Source organism: Nycticebus coucang, chromosome 6 (genome assembly GCF_027406575.1).
Source record: "Nycticebus coucang isolate mNycCou1 chromosome 6, mNycCou1.pri, whole genome shotgun sequence".
NCBI classification, from domain to species: domain Eukaryota; kingdom Metazoa; phylum Chordata; class Mammalia; order Primates; family Lorisidae; genus Nycticebus; species Nycticebus coucang.
In genome coordinates, this window is record NC_069785.1 from 125,583,529 (window position 1) to 125,600,020 (window position 16,492).

General features: G+C 40.8%; 1 protein-coding gene across 5 annotated transcripts in view; it reads left to right on the forward strand.

The window, feature by feature from the left end:
* TBCEL (tubulin folding cofactor E like) overlaps window positions 1–16,492 on the forward strand; it is a 97,221-nt gene that overhangs the window by 24,998 nt on the left and 55,731 nt on the right. The window contains exon 2 of one of the 5 annotated variants that reach the window (XM_053594534.1): window positions 4,666–4,859. The exons of 2 other annotated variants lie outside the window; for them this stretch is intronic. The gene's annotated coding sequence lies outside the window, so the exon portion shown is untranslated. Of the gene's footprint in view, window positions 1–4,414; window positions 4,860–16,004; window positions 16,173–16,492 lie in introns of those variants that run through there. 2 more of the 5 variants (XM_053594533.1, XM_053594536.1) reach the window with 2 other exon arrangements.

The following is a 16,492-nucleotide window of genomic DNA, read 5'->3' on the forward strand; positions in this document are numbered from 1 at the left end:
AAAGCTGGGCATGGTGGCTCATGCCTGTAATCCTAGCACTCTGGGAAGCCGAGACGGGTGGATTGCTTGAGCTCGGGAGTTCAAGACTAGCCCGAGCAAGAGGGAGACCTCATCTCTACTAAAAAAATAGAAAAAAACCTGTCCTGGCGTTGTCGCAGGCTTCTGTAGTCCCAGATACTGGGGAGGCTGAGGCAGGAGGATCGCTCGAGAGGCCTAGTTCCATATAGTTGTTATCTCACTATAGCATAGTTAAGGAAATCTTTCATTTCCTTAAGAGTTTGAGGTTGCTGTGAGCTGTGATGACACCACAACACACTACCCGGGACGACAGAGTGAGACTCTGTCTCAAAAAAGAAAAAACTGGTTGTGAGAATAGGTTCTAAATCAGTCATTTAAAAATTTTTTAAATTATTATGGGTACCTAATAGTTGTATATCCTTATTGGGTACATGTGATGTTTTGATACAGGCATCCAGTGGGTGTTATCAAATCAGGGTAACGGCAGTATCCATCACCTCAAGCATTTTATCATCTCTTTGTGTTAGCAACATCCCAGTTGCACTTTTTTAGTTATGTTAAAGCATACCCTAACTTATTGATTGGAGTCACTTTGCTGTGTGATCAAGTATTGTTCATTCTGGCTAACTATATTTTTGCACTAATCAGCCATCCTCACTTTATCCCCCACTCCCTCCTTCCATTCCCAGCCTTTGGTGACCATCATTCTGCTCTGTCAATTATTGTTAATAAGCAGATTATTTATGCAGTTTCAAGAACTCATACAGTATTTTCCATCTTAGGCTGACAATTTGTGGACCTGTATGGTATTTAAAGCCATAAAGTGTCCGGCTTTTTTAGGAGAGTTGGTATCAAATTAGCACATTAAATTTTTTCTCCTTTATTTCCCCACTGCCCAAAGAATACAGTGTAAACTTTTAAATGGAAGACCTTTACCTCTTACCATCTGGCCCTGCCATCCTGCTCGGCCTTCCATTCCTCCTCTCACGCACACTCCCCAGCACCTCCTGCACATTTCTCACTTTATCTGACTTCCTTTTAACACGTCTGTGCCTGCACATGTGCCTTGTCCTTTTTTGTCCAGTAAATTCCTTCTGCTATCTTGTAAGACTTAGTGTTCTGTGGGGCTGACCTCTCGAGGGAAGACAGTTACTCCCTCAGCGTTTTCTCAGTGTTTTGCCCAGACTTGTGCATTACCTTTGTGTACATTTCTCTTCTGGACGGGAAAAGGATTTATCCTTGGCACACAGTCCCAGTACCTTGTCTGTAATTGGTCCACCTCTGCTGAGATCAGTTCTCCTATTTATTTGACTTCCCTCTTCCCCTTTCAGAATAGTAACTACAGTTTATTGACCTTTACTGCATGCCTGGCACTTAACTAGATGCTTTAAAAACTTTATTTCATTTAATCTTCACAATAACCCTAGGAAATTGCTATTAATAGCTTTTATTTTATGAGAAAGGAAGCAGGCATAGAGAGGTAAATTAACTTGCTCAAGTTGAACAGCAGAATCATAATTAACTCAGTGAAGCCCACGTTTTTAATCAGGGGGCTTTTCTAAAAACAGGAGATTTAAGCAGGTGACACATTTCCCGCACTCAGGATCTTAAGGTTGTGTGAAACTTTAATTAAGAATTCATTAGTCATCCTTGGGAATGTGATGTGTGACAAGTACTGTTGTGAAAAGCATTCGTTTTAAAACTGTTCTTGGGGTCATGCTTTTCCAGGGATTTTCAAAATTTTTATTTCTTCTCTTTCTGCCTTACTCATTGGCATACTTGATTTTCATTTCACTGTCAGAAAGTATTATTTTATATCTGTTCAAAGTAAAATTCATTTTTCTATTCATCCAACAAGTATTTGTTGCCATGTCTGGGGCACTGGTCTGTATGACACTAGACTGACACGTTCCTGCTATTGTGGGACTTCAAGTTCTGGTGGAGAACAGACACTAAACTAATGGTTGTGGTAAGTGCTATAAAGAATGGAAGAAGGTGAGATAATGAGGGATTGATGGTGGCAGTGGTGCTTTTTTGAGGAGTGATCAGATGCAGTCTCTTTGAGAAGGTGACATTCGTCTTTAAATTTCAGACTTAAATGCTGAGATGAAGCAACCTCCCAAGAGCCAAGGGACAGGGTAATTTTGCAAATGTGAAGGCCTTAAGAGGAAATTAGCGTGGCTCATTGGTAGAAAGCCAGGGAGGCTGAAGCCTAGGGGCCTCCAGGAGGCCTCAGGATGTGGTTAGGGACGTAAGCAGAGATCAGTGTAAATGAAGCCTTGAAGACGATGATGAAGAGATTGGATTTTATTGTAAGTGTGAAGGGAAGCCATTGAAGAATTTAGAGAACATGAATTCAACTTAAGTTTTGGAAAGATCGTTTGGCTGCTTTGTAAAGAATGAATCGAACAAAAGTGAAGAGAGGCGAGGGTCCTAGCAAGAGGTTGGTGGTGGCTTGAACTAGAGTAATGGAGATGAAAAGAGCTGGGGTGTTTTGGATGTGGTGTTGATAGGTCTTACTGATTAATTACGTGGGGGTGTATGAGGAAAAGACAAGTCAAATACAGCCTCCGAGATGGGAGTGAGTAGAAGAGAAGCAGGTTTGGCCGGGGAATTAACAGGGCTATTTTTGTCCCACTGTGCCTCTTCTGGATCCTACTATTCTGAATTTTGTGTTTTTTATTCTCTATTTTTTCTTTACAATTTTTGTCACATATGTATGTGACCCTACATAATAGATGCTTTATTTCTATGTTTTTGAATTTCGTATAAATAGGATTGTACTGTGTATGTTTTTGTGATTATTTTACTCATTCAGTATTGTTTTTTTTTTTTTTTTTTTTGTAGAGACAGAGTCTCACTGTACCGCCCTCGGGTAGAGTGCCGTGGCGTCACACGGCTCACAGCAACCTCTAACTCTTGGGCTTACGCGATTCTCTTGCCTCAGCCTCCCGAGCAGCTGGGACTACAGGCGCCCGCCACAACGCCCGGCTATTTTTTGGTTTCAGTTTGGCCGGGGCTGGGTTTGAACCCACCACCCTCGGCATATGGGGCTGGCGCCCTACTCACTGAGCCACAGTATTGTTTTTTAATAGTCATTATGTCACAGGTATAACAAACTGTCAATTGTTCCTTTCTCTTGCTGTGCAGCATTTCATTTTATGAATGTATTATTTATCCAGTTGCCTGTTCTTAGATATAAGGGATTTTCCCTCAAAAAGTTTTGCAGTTTCAAACAATGCTGTTGTGATGGGCATTCTTACCACAGTGTGCGTGTCCCAGTTCCTGCAGGGGGTACCCTAAGAAGTGGGCTTGCTGGATTACAGGGTCTGTGCGTCTTCAGCTTTATTAGGCAGTGGTTAATTGTTCTCCAGGGTGTTTGCACTGGAGTTGATGCCCCTACTAGCTATGTAAGAGTTTCTTTTCTTTCACATTTTCTCCAGTAATTGTTATTTTCAGAATTTTTGAGTTTTGCTAAATTATCTGAAATAGTATCTCATCGAAATTTTGACTTTCGTCTCTCTGGTATTGATTTTGAGCATCTTTTGTATGTTTTTATTAGCCATTTGAATTTTATCGTCCATTAAATATCCATGTCTTTTGTCCATTTTTCTATTGGGTTGGTTATTTTTTTCTTAACTATGTGTTTTTTTGTTTTGTTTTGTTTTGTTTTGAGACAAAGCTATCGCCCTGGGTAGAGTGCTGTGGCGTCACAGCTCACAGCCACCCCAAACTCTTGGGCTTAAGCAATTCTCTTACCTCAGCCTCCCAAGTGGCTGGGAATACAGGCTATTTTTTGTTGCAGTTGTCATTGTTGTTTTAGCAGGCCCAGGCCAGGTTCGAACCCACCAGCCCCAGTGTAAATAACCGGCCCCCTACCCACTTAGCTACAGTTAACTGTTTTTAAGAGTTCTCTATATTACTTAAGAATGTTTGAAGTATTTATCTGTTTTTTTCCATTTTCTGGCTTGTCTGTTTCTGTTTGTAATGTCTTTTGATGGTCAAAAGTTTTTCATTTTACTGGTCAACTTTTCCTTTATGTATTTTTAAATGTTTTGTTTATTAATAATTTTCTAAATTAAGATCATAAAGCTCCTTTCCTGTTAGCAGAAATAACTGTTTTCTTTTCAGGGAGGTAAAGTTTGCTTCACATTTCGTCTGGAATTGAATTTTTTTCTGTTACAGAGATTGTTTCATTTTTTCCTCTGATTGTTATGCCCTGTCCTAACACCGGTTACTGAGTAGTTTATAATCTTCCTACTGATCTCTGTGCCACTTCCTGCCATATTTACATGGGCCTATTTCTGGGCTTTGTTCATTGGTCTGTTTTTCTTTCCTCAGAGTTATTTCCCTTACAAAGTACAGTGGATTCTTGTTATTAATAGTTCTTTGATGTAAAGTTGCCGTAAACAGTGATTTGGTGACTATGAAGCCATCCCCTCTAGGGGACTATCTGGTTGTTTGTGTGATCCTCTGGTCAATGACCAAACGATCAACATATGATCTTGTTTTATATGTATTTCTGTTCAGAGACATCTTATTTAATATATACTCGTATTATTGCGCCATTACCGTTGAATTCCTTCTGAACAGCACTGTCATTCATGCCGGAATGAGGGTATCTAACCATGCGTTTTTCTCCATAAGGCACATCAGAGCCTCCCCATGCCTTAGAAGCACTAGCATTTCAACATTGTCCTCGGGGGCCTTTTTCAGTAGTGAAATCATCAACAAAACACAGAAAAATATGAAAACCCTGGCATTGGACAAACCACGAAAAGGACACTAGTGTACATTGAGAGCTGAAACCAAAAGGCAGACGTCACCGTGCTCTTCCTCAGGTGGGAATGCAGGCTTTGAGAACTCTGACTTTGTGTCACTCTGTGGGTATCCGCACAGCAACACAAAAATGCTGCAAGTATGTATTTTGGAGTAACAGTTGTCTTTTCACAGAGGGTGTGACATAAATGTTATCCAGTAGGTGAACTTGCGACTACAGATGTGGACGCTCTTCATGAATATGAAGAATGAGGGTCAACCTGTGAAGTACTGGGAGAAAGATAGTTTTTAGGAAACCATTAGCTTTGTTTTATTCTTATTTCTTTTGTCTTATTCTTTTTTTTTTTTTTTTTTTGGTGAGACATGGTTTCACTCTGTTGCCCTGGGTGGAGCATCATCATAGTTCACAGCAACCTCACACTCCTGGCCAAGCCATTTTCTGCCTCAGCCTCCCAAGGAGCTGGGTCTCTAGGCGTGTGCCACCATGCCTGGCTAGTTTTTCTGGTTATTTTAGTACAGACGGGGTCTTGCTTTTGTTTAGGCTGGTCTCAAACTTGTGATGTTTTGTGATCCTCTCACCTTGGCCTCCCAGAGTGTTGGGATTACAGGCATGAACCTCCGCACCTGGCCAGGGAGCCACTAGCTGTAGACTTCCCTTGCTTGGTCACACCTGCACACATATCTTCATAGCATGTTAAGAGAACAGTTGAATGCAGTGAATCTTTCAAGCACTAAGTATTCTGACAGATGCCATTGTCTCAATACACTCCTTTTTGAGGGCACTCTTTATTATATTTATAATCATAGTACCGTTATTTAATTCATAGGTAAATGTTTGAAGCAAATAATTTTAGGGAAGAATTGCAATTCTTAAAATATTGAAAAGAAGTCTAAATTATTAAACCTTTATAATTGTAACTCATATATGGTACTCATATTTTTTCATAGACATTATTAATAGCTTAAGGTGTAAGTAAGTTTTATAAAGGCAAGTATCCTTTAGAAGTTGAAATTTAAATATTAACTCTATTAGCTTCTCATTCGTTTTGTGACTTTTTTTCTCATGAATGTTAGTAAAAGATTCTAAGTAAAAGGTACATGAAGATTGTATCCATCATAAATCACATTTCCCACAAAGCTTTTATTGAGACTTGGCCATTTCATCACGATTTAGGATTCTCAAGTGAGAGTTATCTACATTAATGTGATAAGTGTGCTATGAGAGTAAGAGCCAGAAATTTTGGACTTTACCTATACTCTTCTATTTTAATAAGGCATTTACCTTATTACTTTATTTTTTAAAAAATATTTTTATTGTAGTAAAACATGCGTAGCATAGAATTTACTATTTTAACCATTGTCAAGTGTACAGTTCTGCACCATTACGAACTTTCATGTTGTTATGCAACCGTCACTACTATCTGTCTCCAGAGTGTCTTCGTTTTTCCAAACTGAAACTCTATAATGTTAAGTAGTAATGCCCCGTTCCCCTTCCCCTTTCCCCAGCTCCTAACAGCTATCTACTTTCAGTCTCAATGAATGTGCCCACTGTGGTCCCTCGCGTAAGGGGGATCATACACAGTTCTTTTGTGTCTGCTTCATTTAGCGTTATGTCCTCAATGCCCATCCGTGTTACAGCGTGTGTCAGAGTGTTCTGTCTCATAAGGCTGAATAACAGTCCATTGTACATACATTATACCACATTCTGTTTATCCATTCGTCCACCTTGTGACTCCTGTGACTGGTGCTGTGAACTTTGGTGTACTATGTACAAATGTGTTCTACTCAGGCTTTCAGTCCTTTTGCATATATATATATATATATATATAGAAGTGAAATTGGTGGTCCTATAGTAATCCTGTGTTTGATTTTTTTTATTTTATTATTTGAGATTCATTGAGGGTATGAAGAATTAGGTTATACTGATTGCATTTGTTAGGTAAAGTCGCTCTTATAATTGTGTTCCGCCCCCAAAAGGTGTGCCATACACTATGACCCCATCCCCCTTTCTCTTCCCCTGTCCCTGCTTCCTCATTCCCCTACCCCCGTCACCTTGTATTAGATCATCTAATTTTTTGAGGAACTGCCATCCTGCTTTCCATATCAGTTATACCATTTACATTCCCACCGGCAATGCACATACGTTCATCTTGAGTTCCTAAGCAGCGCCCATTGTTCTGAAGTGTTAACTTGTACATATATATTGTAAGGTATAGCAGGGGTACAAAAATCATATATTCAGTACTAAATCTATTATAGCTGTGATTTTTTTTTAATTTTTTTATTAAATCATAACTGTATACAATGATATGATTATGGGGCATCATACACTCACTTCATAAACCATTTGACACATTTTTATCACAGTGGTTAACATAGCCTTTCCGGCGTTATCTCAGTTACTGTGCCAAAACATTTACATTCTACATTTACCAAGTTTCGCAAATACCCCTGTAATATGCACCACAGGTGTGATCCCACCGATTCCCCTCCCTCTACCCACCCCCCCCCTTTCCCACTTCCCCCTATTGTTAAGTTGTAGCTGGGTTATAGCTTTCATGTGAGAGTCCCAAATTAGTTTCATAGTAGGGCTGTGTACATTGGGTATTTTTTCTTCCATTCTTGGGATACTTTACTAAGAAGAATATGTCCCAGCTCCATCCATGTAAACATGAAAGAGGTAAAGTCTCCATCTTTCTTTAAGGCTGCATAGTATTCCATGGTATACATATACCACAATTTATTAATCCATTCGTGGATCGATGGGCACTTGGGCTTTTTCCATGACTTAGCTATTATGAATTGGGCTGCAATAAACATTCTGGTACAAATATCTTTGTTATGTTGTGATTTTTGGTCTTCTGGGTATATGCCCAGCAGAGGAATTACAGGATTGAATGGCAGATCTATTTTTAGATCTCTGAGTGTTCTCCATATATCTTTCCAAAAGGAATGTATTAATTTGCATTCCCACCAGCAGTGCAGAAGTGTTCCCTTTTCTCCGCATCCACGCCAACATCTCTGGTCTTGAGATTTTGTGATATAGGCTAGTCTCATTGGAGTTAGATGATATCTCAAAGTAGTTTTGATTTGCATTTCTCTGATGATTAAAGATGATGAGCATTTTTTCATATGTCTGAAGGCCGTGCGCCTGTCTTCTTCAGAGAAGTTTCTCTTCAAATCCCTTGCCCAGCCTGTGATGGGATCCCTTGTTTTTTTCTTGCTGATGTGTTTGAGTTCTCTGTGGATTCTGGTTATTAAACCTTTGTCAGAGTTATACCCTGCAAATATCTTCTCCCATTCTGAGGGCTGTCTGCTTGCTCTGCTTACTGTGTTCTTAGCTGTGCAGAAGCTTTTTAGTTTGATCAAGTCCCAGTAGTGTATTTTTGAAGCTGCTTCAATTGCCCGGGGGGTTCTCCTCATGAAATACTCACCCAGACCAATTTCTTCAAGGGTTTTCCCTGCATTCTCCTCTAGTATTTTTATAGTTTCATGTCTTAAGTTTAAATCTTTAATCCAATGAGAGTCTATCTTAGTTAATGGTGAAAGGTGTGGGTCCAATTTCAGTCTTCTGCAGGTTGCCAGCCAGTTCACCCAGCACCATTTGTTAAATAGGGAATCTTTTCCCCACTGAACATTTTTAATTGGCTTGTCAAAAATCAAATAGCGGTAAGTAGCTGGATTCATCTCTTGGTTCTCTATTCTATTCCAGATATCTACTTCTATGTTTTTGTGCCAATACCATGCTGTTTTGATCACTATCGATTTGTAGTAAAGTCTGAGGTCTGGTAGTGTGATTCCTCCTGTTTTGTTTTTATTTCTGAGTAATGTCTTGGCTATTTGAGGTTTTTTCTGATTCCATATAAAACGAAGTAATGTTTTTTCAAGATCTTTAAAATATGACAGTGGAGCTTTAATAGGGAGTGCGTTGAAATTATATATTGCTTTGGGTAGTATGGACATTTTGATAATGTTGATTCTTCCTAGCCATGAGCATGGTATGTTTTTCCATTTGTTAACATTTTCAGCTATTTCTTTTCTTAGAGTTTCATAGTTCTCTTTATAGAGATCTTTCACGTCTTTTGTTAGGTAAATTCCCAAATATTTCATCTTCTTTGGCACTACTGTGAATGGGATAGAGTCCTTAACTGCTTTTTCAATTTGACTGTTGTTGGTGTATATAAAGGCTACCGATTTATGAATGTTGATTTTGTAACCTGAGACGCTGCTGTATTCCTTGATCATTTCTAGGAGTTTTGTAGTAGAGTCCCTAGTGTTTTCCAGATACACAATCATATCATCTGCGAAGAGCGAGAGTTTGATCTCTTCTGACCCTATATGGATACCCTTGATCGCCTTTTCTTCCCTAATTGCGGTGGCTAAAACTTCCATTACAATGTTGAAAAGCAATGGAGACAATGGGCAGCCTTGTCTGGTTCCTGATCTGAGTGGAAATGATTCCAATTTAACTCCATTCAATATGATATTGGCTGTGGGTTTGCTGTAGATAGCCTCTATCAGTTTAAGAAAAGTCCCTTCTAGACCAATTTTCTTGAGTGTTCTGATCATGAAGGGATGCTGGATATTATCAAAAGCTTTTTCTGCATCAATTGAGAGAATCATATGGTCTTTGTTTTTTAATTTGTTTATGTGCTGAATTACATTTATAGATTTACGTATATTGAACCAGCCTTGAGACCCTGGGATAAAACCAACTTGGTCATGATGTATAATTTGTTTGATGTGTTGTTGGATTCTGTTTGTTAGGATCTTGTTGAATATTTTTGCATCTATATTCATTAGTGATATTGGTCTATAATTTTCTTTTCTTGTTGGGTCTTTTCCTGGTTTGGGGATCAGGGTGATATTTGCTTCATAGAACGTGTTGGGTAGTCTTCCTTCTTTTTCTACATTTTGGAACAGGTTGAGTAATATAGGTACTAATTCCTCTTTAAAGGTTTGGTAGAATTCTGACGTGAAACCATCTGGTCCCGGGCTTTTCTTTTTAGGGAGGTTTTGTATAGTTGATGCTATTTCTGAACTTGATATGGGTCTGTTCAACATTTCCACTTGATTCTGGTTAAGTCTTGGAAGGTGGCGTGCTTCCAAGTATCGGTCTATTTCCTTCAGATTTTCATATTTCTGAGAATAAAGTTTCTTGTAATATTCATTAAGGATTTTTTGGATTTCTGATGAGTCTGTGGTTATTTCGTCTTTGTTGTTTCTGATTGATGATATTAGAGATTTTACTCTTTTTTTCCTGATTAGGTTGGCCAGAGGTTTATCTATTTTATTGACCTTTTCAAAAAACCAGCTTTTTGATTTATTGATCTGTTGTATTATTCTTTTGTTTTCAATTTCATTTAATTCTGCTCTAATTTTGGTTATTTCTTTTCTTCTACTGGGTTTGGGGTTGGAATGTTCTTCCTTTTCCAGTTGCGTGAGATGTCCCATTAAGTTGTTAACTTCCTCTCTTTCCGTTATCTGAGGAAGGCTTGCAGTGCTATAAATTTCCCTCTTAGAACTGCCTTTGCAGTGTCCCAGAGGTTTTGATAGCTTGTGTCTTCATTGTCATTTTGTTCCAAAAAAATGGTGATTTCTTTCTTAATCTCATCTCTGACCCAGCTATCATTCAGCATAAGGTTATTTAACTTCCATGTTTTTGTATGGGTATGCAGATTCCTGTTGTTACTCAATTCAAGTTTTATTCCATGATGGTCTGAGAAGATGCATGGAATAATTTCTATTCCTTTAAATTTACTGAGGTTATACTTGTGACCTAAAATGTGATCAATTTTGGAGTAAGTTCCGTGGGCTGATGAGAAGTATGTGTATTCAGTTTTGTTGGGATGAAATGTTCTGTAGATGTCTGCTAAATCTAAATATTGGATGGTTAGGTTTAAATCTAAGATTTCTTTGCTCAGCTTCTTTCTGGAGGATCGATCCAACACTGCCAAGGGAGTGTTGAAATCTCCAACGATTATGGAGCTGGAGGAAATCAAGTTACTCATGTCTGTTAGAGTTTCTCTTATAAATTGAGGTGCATTCTGGTTGGGTGCATAGATATTAATAATTGAGATCTCGTCATATTGAGTATTACCCTTAACAAATATGAAGTGACCATTCTTGTCCTTCCTTACTTTTGATGGTTTAAAGCCTACTGTATCTGCAAATAAAATTGCAACACCTGCTTTTTTCTGATTACCATTTGCCTGAAATATGGATGACCATCCTTTCACCCTGAGTCTGTATTTGTCTTTTAAGTTGAGATGTGACTCTTGTATGCAACAAATATCTGGCTTGAGTTTTTGTATCCAGTCAGCTAACCTATGCCTCTTTAGAGGACAGTTTAAGCCATTCACATTGATGGAGAGTATTGATAAGTCTGGTGGAATTTTGGGTATCGAGTTTTTCAAAGGTCCAGTGGACATTTTTAATCCTTTCGCCAGTGTGGAAGTTGGAGTTTGATCCGAAGTTTCTGAGTGAGTTTACTTTTGTGGTATAGGATTGGGTTGGTCATTGTGGAGGATAGGTCTGAGAACATCCTGAAGAGCTGGTTTACTTATGGCAAATTTTTTCAACATATGAATGTCATTGAAGTATTTAATTTCTCCATCATAGATGAAACTCAGTTTAGCTGGATACAAGATCCTGGGTTGAAAGTTTTTTTGCTTTAGGAGATTAAAAGTTGATGACCAGCCTCTTCTTGCTTGAAAAGTTTCAGCAGAGAGATCTGCAGTTATTCTAATATTCTTACCTTTGTACGTTATAGTTTTCTTTCGCCGGGCTGCTTTGAGAATCTTCTCTTTCATGTTAACTTTAGTGAAGCTAATTATGATATGTCTGGGAGATGGCTTATTGGGGTTGAATCGTGCTGGGGTTCTGAAGCTGTCTGCTATCTGAATTTCAGATTCTCTAGGCATGTCTGGAAAATTTTCTTTCATAATTTCATGTAGAAGGGCCTCTGTGTCCTTGGCAGCCACTTCATCATTCTCCGAAATTCCTATAACCCTTATGTTGTTTTTTTTCGAATTATCTGAGAGCTCTCTGAGTGAGTGATCCGTTTTTGCTCTCCATTTCTCTTCCTCTTTGAGAGATTGGGAGCGTTCGAAGACTTTATCTTCAATGTCAGAAATCCTTTCTTCTGCTTGCTCCATTCTGTTACTGAGGGATTCTACTGTATTTTTCATATCTTTGAGGGCTGTAAGTTCTTGTTTCAGTGTGTCTAAGTCTTTGGTGGTTTTGTCTTTAAATTCGTTAAATTCTTGAGACAATTTTTGAATTTCTCCTCGAATTCCTAATTCCATTTTATTAATCTTGTCTGCAAACCAAATTCTGAATTCGACTTCTGACATCTCAGCCAGTTGTTTATGAATGGGATCTTCAATCACATCTGCCGTATCTTTTCTTGGGGGGGTCGATCTATTCTGGTTATTCATGTTACCAGAGTTTTTCCGCTGATTCCGCCCCATGGTTTACTCCCTTTGGTTTTTCCCCTGGGGTTTTATCGAGGGCCCGTACAGTGTTGTGGCCTGAGAAACTGGGGCCCTGTCTGGTGTGGTGGAGCAAAGTGGTTCTGTCTTGTTTTCAGCTGGTTTCTGTTCGATCTTATTGCAACTTCTACTCTGGCTTGAAGTCTCAGCTGTGTGGAAAAATCAGCAATTAAGTCACCCCGCCTGCCCACCTCTGGCCCCAGTTGGAAAAGGAGAAGCAAACCTTCCTACAATCGCACACCCAGGGCACCGCCTGAAGAGTCCTCAGTCTATTAGCCCAGTTCAAAAGGTCCGAATCAACTGTCTCAATCGGCACTTGTCTCAGGTGGAAGGGTTCAAGAGGTCTCTGGGAACTGGATCACAGGGGCCTGGTGACCCCTCTGACACAGCTCACCCCAGTGCAGCGTGGAGTCAGGAGGAGCCACCCAACAAACAGAGCAGTCTGAGAAGGTTGACGTCTCCTTCCCCACTTTGCCCCTCCGTCGAACCCAGTCACTGGTATCTCTGCAGATGGCTAACCCGGTTGCCTGCAGTGAACAGACACTCCAGGGGTTTGCACCTGCCTGAATCGCAAGGAAGTCTGCCAGGCCCCCGCAGACTGCCGCTATCTAGCAGGAGGAGATGGGGCCTGACATCTTTGAGTGTTTGATGCAGGTGATGGGAAGGAGGTGTTCACTCAGGCTTAGCCCCGTCCCTGATGCATGCTGCTAACAGAACGGAACAGAACAGACAACTTTGTGAGGTTCTGTCTCTGTTCCTGTCGTCGCCTACAGGAGACGGGCTGTTTTGAGTTCAAACGTCTTTGCTGCTGGAGAATTGCGTCTGAACACCTCTCTGGGTCGGCCCCGCCCTGGAGGCTTCCGGGTTTGTGAGCCGTGTCACCGGTGGCCTCCTCTGGTTGCCCAGGGAGACAGAGGGTGTGGCCTCAGAATATCCAGAAGTGAGCGTTCTGCCGTTAAAGAAAAAACGGCTGTTGATCTACCTCTAGGGAACTGCTGCTCTGGTGTGGGCACTCAGGCGACCCTTTTCTCCTCTGTCCCGCGCCCCAGAGTCAGCACTGAGCGGCCGCAGTTTGTGCTGGGTCCACACCCCTTAAGAGATCCCCCAAGAATCAGAACTCTTGGGGGATGGGCCCCCAGACCCCGATTGGGAGTGGGGCAAGGGGAAGCTAGAGTTTCATTCAGTTTCACGCAATACTACGGTCCGGGGAGGGCTCCTGCACTGCACCGCAGGGAAGTGCCGCCAAGGCTTGATTTCCCCTCAGCAGAGTGCCCTCTCCTCGCTCACATGTCCCAGAGTCAGCGCTGACCTGACGCAGCTCAGGCACTGTGCACTCCCCTCGAGAAATCACCCAAGGAGCCGAACTCCTGGGGGATAGGCCCTCAGACCCCGAGTGAGAGTAGGGGTTCTCAGCTCTCAGCGGGGAGGCCAGAGTCTGATTCAGTCTTGGGCCCCGTATGCCCGGGGAGGGTTGCTGCACTGCACCGCAGGGAAGTGCCGCGAGGCGTGACTCCCCCTCAGCCCGGTGCCCTCTCCTCACTCGGCGCGCCTCAGAGTCAATGCTGACCAGTCGCAACTCGGGGACTGTCCACTCCCCTTGAGAAATCACCCAAGGATCCGAAGTCCTGGGGGACAGGCCTCCAGACCTCAGTGGGCGGGAGGGGAGAGCCGGGGATTCAGGGTTGCCGGCAAAGGATTCCCAAAGTTTTATTCAGCCCTATGTCCGGCAGGAGAACACCACGGCACCCCAGTAGGGGAGGTAGGTCCAGTTTTTAGAAGGTCTGTCCCGTGGAGTGTAGTGGGAGGGCCTTTAATTTCTGCCCGCTTGTTCAATTGTGGGGCTCTAGAGCCGGTCTCATGGGGGAGGGGGACTCCCGTCCGCTTGGTGGTGGATTTTGTACTTTTGTTTGCGTCCTTGTGATCACAACTTGCCTCAGCGGTGTTGATGTGCGTTCTTCAGCCTTCTCTCTTGGTGAGGCTCAAGTCCACCAGGATACTTACTAAATTCCTGTCCCTTAACTCTCCTTCTGGACGGGAGCCTTTGTTGAAAGCTGGCTTCAGTCCGCCATCTTGTCTCCCACCCATATAGCTGTGATTTTTGCAGAAGAATTTAACTTGGGTAGGTAGCAAATATTTCTGATTCTGGTGCTGATCTTTTGCTCCATAATGTCACTTCTTCCTTTTGGGATCCCTGTGGAGAAGTAGATATGATTATGTATTCAGCTGTAAGTGTGAAGAATTTTTATTTATCAAGTACTTTGATTTCAGAGTTTATTAATAACCTGATTTTCATATTTTATTAAGTGTATTTGATGTGCACAATCAGAAGTGATTAGAAAACTTATTAGCACATTTACTGGGTGCAATTAATATGCAAAGATTCAGTCTATGATCAATTAAGCATTAGGATATGGTTTTTATCCTTAAGAGCTATAGAGTTTGAGGTCTATAAAAAATTACATCACTGTGCATTCAAATAATGGCATATGGGACAAAAATGTAAAGACGACATGCCAGTATTTTAGGCAATAATAGATACCATGAGCTCAGCTCAAAAGAAGCATCATTATGGCAAGAGGTATCTGAAAAGGTTTCATTTTTGGAGTATCTTTTGAGGAAGGTGTTAAAGGATGCATAAAATTTAGAGAGGTGACCTAGGCAAGGTGTAACAAGGAGTAGCTCTATAAATATAAAGCATTTTTAGTGTACTTAATAATTGTCATTTTTTAGCATAGTCCTGGGACTAAAACCAATTAGATCAAATCTATTTAACAAAAATTGCAGGTAAATCCTCCAGCCTTATGTTCATGTTACTGTGTTCACTGGATGGTGATGGGAGTAGTAGTAGGGGGTAGCAGTAGCAGTAGAAATACTAGTAAGTTAATAATAAGCTTTCTATGTGCCAGGCACTGTACTTAAAATACTTCTCCCTGTATTATCACCTTCATTCTTCAGTAGCCCTATAACCTAGGAGGTAAGGGTTATCACCACTGCCTATGGATGAAAAAACAGAGTTGGAAAACTTAAGTAACTTGCCCACAGTCACACAGGAGTGGAATCATTCAGGATTTACATCTAGGCAAGCTAGTTCCAGAAGCAGCACTTGTTACCATTGGGTAATATCACTATACCACTAAATGTGGAAGGGGCTAGTGTATTTTTTTTTAACGGCTTTCACAAACTCTCTGCGTGGCTGATGTTTTAACATTCTGGCAATCCCTGGTTTGTAAACTGCTTTGGAAGGCTGCAGAGTGATAAACTAGCACTCTATTTCTAATGAGGCTTTTCCTTAACATGACGATGGCTTCTGTAGCTGCTCATGGGCAAGAGATAAAGGGGTAGTCTGTTCTGCTAGCAGCTAAGTAATGACCTTACACTTGTTTGTTCACAGTGGAAAGAAAATGTGGGTATACAGTTTGCTTCTGATGAAAGTTTATTTTAAAAAATTTTCACTTTTTTTTGAAATATGGAGAAGTCAAGAATACCTTTTCCTCCACTGGTGACTAGACCAGTCAGTACTGCAGCTTAGGTTTTTGATTCAGTTACTTTGATGTGGTTATAAGAGGTACATCGGCTATAATGATTTTCATAAATTGTTTCGTTTCTATGATTTGTGTGTAGTGCTATGTGCTGTTTACGTGAAATACTCCTTTTTCAGTAAACATGAATGGCTCAGTAGATTAGGGCTACAGAATGACTTAGCATGCTGGTAAGGCCACAGAAACCTGAACAAGTCTCCTCAGTTTTGTATCCTGTAAATAGAGATAAGTTAGTTTCAGAGGGCGGTTGTGGAAAATTATGAAGCTTTAAAATGATTGTTAATCTCAGTGTGGGGACACTTGGTTTGGGATCATCTGGTCACGGTATCAAATCCTGCTTTGAGTAAGTGCAACTTTAAAGCCTTGGAATTTTCCCACATTGACTCTGGGCCAAATGGAAAGGTAGGGTAGATGCAGAGTTGTTTATGAAGGATGTGGGGCTGGGTCGGGGAGGGAGGGAGAATTCTCCTTGGAAGTGGTTGAAGTGTACAGTGAAGGTTAAACCTCTCTCGCAAAGTGTTTTTGTTCTGTATTTCAGAATGCCTAATTTAATAGGGATAGAGCCAGTTGGTTTAAACCAACAGTTTTGGATAATGAGAGACTATGGAAATCAAGAAATAAGTGTTTAGAAATATTTTCACACAAACAAGTACTCAGTCTAGT